This window comes from Heteronotia binoei, chromosome 2 (genome assembly GCF_032191835.1).
Source record: "Heteronotia binoei isolate CCM8104 ecotype False Entrance Well chromosome 2, APGP_CSIRO_Hbin_v1, whole genome shotgun sequence".
NCBI lineage: Eukaryota > Metazoa > Chordata > Lepidosauria > Squamata > Gekkonidae > Heteronotia > Heteronotia binoei.
In genome coordinates this window covers 135,041,191-135,049,334 of record NC_083224.1, presented here as the reverse complement: position 1 = coordinate 135,049,334, position 8,144 = coordinate 135,041,191, and positions in this window count along the sequence as shown.

The following is an 8,144-nucleotide window of genomic DNA, read 5'->3' as shown; positions in this document are numbered from 1 at the left end:
CTTTCGGTCCGGGGGTGGTCAACAAGTTTTTTCCAGCTGACCTCAGTGCTCTCTGGGGTTCGTATGGGGAGAGACGGTCCCTAACGTAGACAGGTCCTCGACCATATAGGGCTTTAAAGGTAATGACCAGCACTTTGTAACGAATCCGGTATGTTACTGGCAGCCAGTGCAGCTCGCGCAGCCCAGGCTGTATGTGCTCCCATTTAGGGAGCCCCAACAACAGTCTGGCCGCTGCGTTCTGCACCAGCTGCAGCTTCCGGGTTCGGTACAGAGGCAGCCCCATGTAGAGGGCATTACAGTAATCCAGTCTCGAGGTGACCGTTGCGTGAAGTACCGTTGCCAGGTCTTGGCGCTCTAGGAAGGGAGCCAACTGCCTTGTCCGCCTCAGGTGAAAAAAGGCTGACTTGGAAGTGGCTGCAATCTGGGCCTCCATTGATAAAGAAGGCTCCAGTAAAACTCCCAGACTCCTAACCCGGTGCGCCGCTTTCAGCGGCGCCCCGTCGAAGACCGGGAGAGGTATTTCCCCTTCCCGGGCGCCCCGACCCAGACAAAGGACTTCTGTCTTCGCTGGATTCAATTTCAGCCCACTCCCCCTCAACCACATTGCCATATCCTGCAAGGCCCGGTCTAAATTTTCAGGGACGCAGCCAGGCCGGCCGTCCATCAGCAGATAGAGTTGGGTGTCATCTGCATATTGGTGGCACCCAAGTCCATATCTCCTGGCAATCTGGGCAAGAGGGCGCATATAGATATTGAATAACATTGGTGAGAGGACTGCCCCTTGAGGCACTCCACAATCCAGTGTGCGCCTCCGGGACCGCTCGCCACCAATTGCCACCCTTTGTCCCCGATCCTCGAGGAAGGAGGAGAGCCATTGTAAGGCAGACCCCCTCACCCCTATGTCGGCGAGGCGGCGGGTCAGTAGCCGATGGTCGACCGTGTCGAACGCGGCCGACAGATCTAACAGCATCAGCACCGCCACACCGCCCCGATCCAGATGCCGTTGGAGATCATCTACCAGGGCGACCAGTACTGTCTCCGTCCCATGACCCGGGCGAAAGCCGGACTGGCAAGGGTCTAGGATGGAAGCGTCATCCAGAAAGCTCTGCAACTGCGACGCCACTGCCCTCTCTATCATTTTACCTAAAAACGGTAAATTAGAGACCGGTCGGTAGTTTGCCAATTCGGCCGGGTCTGCTGTACTTTTTTTCAAGAGGGGTCGGACCAAAGCCTCTTTCAGGGATGATGGAAAGCGCCCCTCCGAGAGGGATCTATTTATGATGTCCCGTAGAGGACATTCAAGCTCCCTCAGGCAGGATTTAATTAGCCAGGAGGGGCATGGGTCCAAATCACAAGTCGTGGGGCGCGCAGAGGAGAGAATTCCGTCAACTTCCTCCAGGCTGAGCGGGTCGAAATGATCCAGAGTTAAATCAGAAGACAGGCAAGGGGCCTCGGGCTCATGTGCTGTATCTAAGGTGATGGGCAGGTCCTGGCGGAGCGACGTGGGCAGATACATTTGTATGGCATCATGGATCCTCACTGTCCCTTGGATACTTATGGACGAGGAGAGTGGGAGGGTAGACTACAACAAGGACTGGGCAATAGGTGGAAAACATAGAGCTGTCTAACTAAGCTTAGTCTTCTTTCAACTATCCAAATTACCAAAGGAACCATATCTACTTGTATTTTCTTCTAAAAGAAAGAAAAAATAATCCTGTCACGATGGAAATGTGTATGTAGTGTCATCAAGTTGCAGCAAACTTATGGCAACTCCATAGGTTTTCAAGGCACTTAATTAAGCAAAGGTGGTTTGACAGTGCCTTCCTCAGTAAGGTCTCCCTTGGTGGTCTTCCATCCAAGTACTGACCTATTTAGCTTCTGAGATCTGACTATACTTTATCATTCCACAGCTTCCTAGTGGAAATACCAGATAGAGCTTATATTACTCCTTTTTTATAAAGGTTTTGATTCCACTTAATTTTTAAAACTGAGAATCACTGGAGCAGTCCTGGTAATCGACCAAATTTTCTGATGTTAAATCCAAATCCTTGGGCATCCCTTACTCAAAACCACAAATAGGTCACTGGGAGTTACTACGTATGTTAGATTGCTTGGAACGTATTCTCTGAAGTACTAAACAATCCAGTTAACTGAAGAGGAATACTACAAAATGTGATGACAGCTGATCAAGATCTGGTACAGAGGTATATATTTATTGCCTCAGTGCAAAAAACACATCACTTAGTCTCATTGAAATCAATCCGACAAAACTATTGAGCTCAGTGGTCATGTACAACAAGATTTCTTTGTACTAAAAAGCACTGAGCACAATCATCCCCTTGGTCTCTCTTCATTAGAAACATGACAAAATGCAGAACCATCCAAGGGAACGAAGAAAACTGATTAGTAATTCCAATTAAAGTCAGAATTACAAAACCCCTGTATTCTAGCCAAATTTCATGATTAGCCTTAGCAGTGATCATTGTCATCATCCATATTAACCTGATTTGGTCCTAATTTGGATAATATTGTCAGTGTTTCCAAGAAAAAGCTGGGTAAGTTTTGTATACTCCAGTACTGAAATAATCCAAAATGCCTTTTACATTCCGAAAGAATATATCCCTTTACTTTCCCCTCAACTTCCATCTACTATCTACATCAGTTTTTTGAAAATGTGTTTATCCCTTGTCAGGGGGAAAAGTTCTATTAGTACGTCTTAATCAAATTAGATGTTTCTTCAATGTTTTATGATTTTGCTTTCAACAGCCTATCAAGGATTCTAGTTTATTATCCAAGCCAAACCTGTTGACTTACAAATGGTTAACCTCCTCCCTTTTTGAAAGAGCCTATTCAACTTCATAGATCAAGATTTTACTTAGGGCTTAGGCTGTTTATTCTTCCATTAAGTTCTTATGTGGGTCATGTGGTCTGGACAATATTTATTTAAATTATTACCTCACCTCTATTAAGAACGCGTTATATGAATACAGTTTTCTAACTTAAGATTTTCCTTATACAAGGGTTTCGCAGCAATACCGATGTGAAATTTTACAATTTTACAGGGTAAATTAGAGCTGCACTTACCTGCAACTGTTGTTCATTAAGTGGTCTTCTGTGTAGGTAGACATGGGGACTGTGTAGGCACAAGCCAGCTGCAAAGGAAAGGATTCTAAAGCTTTCTAGAAGATTTCATATATTTGGAGCACTCCTCCCCTTCCTTTTTTCTGTCCAAATGGGCACATGATAGAAGTGAGGAGAGTGGTCTTCACTTTGGCCTCAGAGCAAGCAGTCCACAGCAGGAAAAGGAAAGTGAAATAAAATGAAATAAAGTGAAATAAAATGAAAAATGAAATGTGCCTGCACAGACCACATGATGAACAACAGTTGCAGGTAAGTTGCAGTCCTGTTTTCATCATCATAGCTTCTGTGCAATCCCACATGGGAGAGCAGCAAACTTACTTACCAAGGTGGTGGATGTGGACTGTTAAGCAAAAAAGTGACTGAAGCACTGCTCTCCCTACAGCTGCCTCATTCTGATGTTCACATCAATGGCACAGTACCTAATCAATGTGGATTGAATGGACCAGGTAGCAATCTTCCAGTTGTTATTTAGAAAGACCTTGCAGAGAAAGGGGGCTGAAGAAGCCTTAGCCCTGGTGGAGTGACTTTTGAATGGTAATGGGTACTGCATATCTGTCCTTGAATAAGCCACTTTCACGAAGTCTGAGACAACAGTGCTTTCCCTTTATTCAGGGCATCAAAACAAGCAATAAATTCTGGTCCTTCCCAAAACTTTTTGTTGTTTGCAAATAAAAAAGGAGAGCCCTCCTAACATCTAGTGTGCGTGGTTGTTCAACTATAGAAGCAGGAGCTGGGAAAAATTCTGGTAATCAATGTTCCCTCTAAGCTGTGGGGTCTTGTGAGCAAAAATTCTACTTTGTGGGATACTGGCATTGAAGTTGTGAGCTATTGCAGGAATCAGTTTGCTCTGGCGACATTTTTCCTGAGCTAAGACAAAAATGTGTGAACTGGAGACTAAAAAACTGTGAGCTAGCTCACAGCAACTCAACTTAGAGGGAACACTGCCGGTAATGTGTCTTGTGCTAATTGAAAATGGGACTTTCAGTAAAAAGTCAGTGTTGGGACAGACTGCCTTATATCTATGAAATTTAGTGGTCACAACACAGAGCATGCATTCTGCATGCTGAGGTAGTTGCCTCAATAATGTAGTTTTATATGATAAAACAGACAAGTCACACTTTGCCATGGACTCAAATGGTTTATGCATAAGTTTAGTCAACACTAATGACAAGATCCATTGCACAACTGGAGGTGTAACTAGCAGGTATAAGTTAAGGAGACCTTTCAAAACCTCTTAGACTGAGGTGCAGAAAGTACTGTAGGACTACATATGCCAACGTGGAATGCTGACATTGCTGTCGTGAGAAAATATTGCTAGCTTTGTCTCTTTGAAAGAGAACAGGTATTCAAATCTATCTGATAAAGGGCAGATATTAAGTGTTTTTATGTTTGCTGCCTTCAGCACCCCAACTTAGTGGAGGGGCAACATAAAGATGTTTTACTTACATACATACATACATTTATTTGCTCCAGTAATAGATCCAACTTTCTCACCAATACTCGATGATTTTATAGGTGATCAAAAAATCTAACCAAGGATGAAATTAATTAAGCCAGCATCATGTTCTTATAAAAATACTAATACAAAAAGGATGTGCTATGTCCTCACAGGCATAGGTAATAAACAGAGTTCATACTCTGTAACATGCATCCACATTTGTTTGACCTTAAAGAAGTTTTTTCTGTGACAACTTTACATTTTAAGAGATTCTCTCATAGGAAAAAAGATTGATCTAAATGCCGCCCTATGTAGTCCTACTTGGGGAGGAGGGATTGGATGTAGCCCCAGGCAGTGAGACTGCCTTATATCTATGAACCCATGGACACGAACCTATATACCCATGGACAGTCTGCCCATCCTTAGTTATTTCTTAGGCAACATATTTTAAAAAGTCACCTAATCAAGTTTTCAGGGGGAAAAACTTATTTCACTGGATGCATTAAAAGCCAGATATTGATATATATCCCCATTATTTGATGACAAGATACTGAATTACTGGGAATGAGAAAAGGCATAATAAATGATAACTGAAGAAACACTGGTGGTAGTAAACTGTTGAGCTGCAGGCAACTTATGGCAATCCCATAGGGTTTTCAAAGCAAGAGACAAACAGAGGTGGATTGCCTTTGTCATTGCATATCAATCCTGGACTTCTTTTGTGGTATCCCATCCAAGTAATAACAAGAGCCAACCCTGTTTAGTTTCCAAGATCTGATGAGACCAGGCTAGCTTAGGCCAGCCACATCAGGACCAATAAATATTAATGATATCTGAAGTATAAAACAGTTGTTGGAGCATCAAAGCATGATTGTTGTAACAGCAAATCAGATATTTTTTTAAAAAATGTGAAAAACATTTGTGCTATATTCAGACAGCAAGAAATGGTGTCATATTTGTTAATGTCCAGCAATGTTCCATCTGGTCACAGATTCTTTTCACTTAAAGAAAAAAATCCAGTTGCATTTGGAACATACACAACTGAATTCTGTAACAAGTCAACAGAGGCTCTACCCAAGTATACCAGAACATTCATAAGATGATAATGATGTCATATTTCTTCTACATTTTCCAAAGCTGCAAAAGGAACAGTCCTTAAATAGCATTATTTGCAGGCACAAAGCAAGCAAGGAGTAAATCTTAAATCTCCAAATCATGTGGTTTCAAAAATATTTCTAATATATATGATATCTCTTTACCTTTCATAGCATAGCAAACATTTCTCAGGATTTAAAATTTCCCCCTTGCCATTATAAAAATATCATTACTCTGGAAGTACACTGTAATAAGTTTAATGAGGCACTGCATTTTACATTCAATCTGTATCAATACATTGATGAATACAAAACAAATTTACATAATTTGTTAACAATTCAGCTGGAATGAAAAATATACACATCAATATTTATTCAAATGACAAAATGAAAAAAAAATCACATGCATTTTCACTAGTCAAGTGTATCTACAATTGTATGGCTGAACATCAGTCTGCAGTCTCAGAAACAAACTTCTCACCCAGAAAGATTTTTAAAATGCAGAACATTAGATCCAATGACATTTCATTTTGTACCATTGAGACATATTTAAGCACTGGCTTCCCAAGTCATCTCAGTGGTGCTGTGCAATGATAGAACTGATTTGGTATGGAGAGCTCTCTCGTCCTCCATAATGCAAGTCTGGCACTTTCCAGGGACATATTTAAGACATGAATTTGGTTTAATAGCATACGATGGCAAATAGTAAGCTGCTCAAGTTCTTCTGCCCTCCTCTCTGCTGCCCAGCTCACATATAGAAATCTGTTACTAACGGCTACTTTGTTTTAACCTGTTTTCCCCTACTCTGTCAATATATCTTTGTCAACCTACAAAAACTCTGTCCTACCAATGCAAATACAACTGACCAGCTATATATAAAATGACCCACCAGGAGCAGAACCTATAGTCACAGCTGTTTGACTTGGACTGCAAAAGCTGGGAAATATCTGAAAGGCCACAACAGATAGCTGTTGGACTGCATTTGATATGAGCTGATTCCAGACAAGAGGGTTCCCCCTCATGGCGGTCATGTTGCTACTGTGATGATTGTTCAATTTGAGCTTGTAACAGAGATTCCACACAACATAGGACATTTTGGATGCATTCACACACACTAAATGTTTCACAACTGGATTTTTACTGTGTAGGAATAGCATAACCGACAAATAGTCACCATGTAAAAGCACCCTTTGTTGTTTACTGTTTGTCTTTCACACTGGATGCAAACTGCATTGCTCCCCCAACCCATTGTTATGGAAGCTGCCCAACTTTTTAAAAAAAAAAAAATTGTGCATGCATGTACTACTCAAGAATAACACAATGCTACACCTGTTAAAACAAAACATGTAGTTGCATAATACTCCTCCATAACAATGAGCAATACTTGAATCCTTTGGGAATGCTAATCATTGAAAGGTACTGGATGCCCAATCATGGTAATCTACATTGAAAAAAAAGAATAATTAGCCCACAACTGCTTGTGGGAAGGGGAAAGAGAACAGTTCAGGAACTATTCAAATTATAGCCAGGAGAGCAAGGAAAAACAACTGCCAGTTGTGTTGCCAGATCTCAGTTTTGTTGGTTTCAGCACATACTTTGCAGCATGCTTGACTTACTATTCTTTTTTTTTTCTTTCTTTTTTTAGCAGCCAATCCACAAGAACTGGAATTGGTCTGGGCACATTTCTTCCATACATCTGTCCTCCCTGTGCATTTTCACAGTGCATACGCCTTCAATAATGAGGATTTTCAAGAGAGGGTGCTGCTATCATGTCATTGGTGGTGTCACAGAACACCCCCCTCTTTTTTTAAAAGAAAGCTCTAAAATATTGATATATTGATGTAATGTTATAGTGATAATTTAAGCAGGTTCTCTGAATTCCCAACTTTCATCTTTTTTTTAAGAAAAGTAACACTCTAGGCCCAGGGATGTTGAACTTATTTGTTATAAGGGCTGGATTTTACATAAATGCCAGGCTAGGCCATGTTTGTTATAAAATGTAACGTCAGGTAGCAGAGATAAAAGGACACAGACAAACACAATTAAAGATGCAGTGCAGCACTAGGCTGATGCCCCCCCCCAGCCCCGTACTGCCTGGAGTGGGGAGCAAATCCTTTCCCCAGCCTGCTCTCATGGTCAATTCTAGGTTGGTACAGAGATTTGACCATGAGATCAGGCTGGGGAAAGGATTTAGGGGAAAACATGAAATGGCTGGGCATTGCAAGCTTCCCCCCCTCCCCAAGGTCTACTCAGAGCGGCTGTGGTTCTCCAGGAAATCAGGTTGAAGTCTTCCTAATAATCAGCCACAGCCCTGTCCTTTTAACTGGAAGTGCCAGGGATAGAAGTCTGGACTCTCTGCATGCCAAGCAGAGGCTCTTCAACTGAGCCATGATCTAGACAGCCCAGGCAAAAATGCAATGCTTATTAAACAAAAACTGCTCCAACAAAAATGGAGAGACAGGGATTATTGA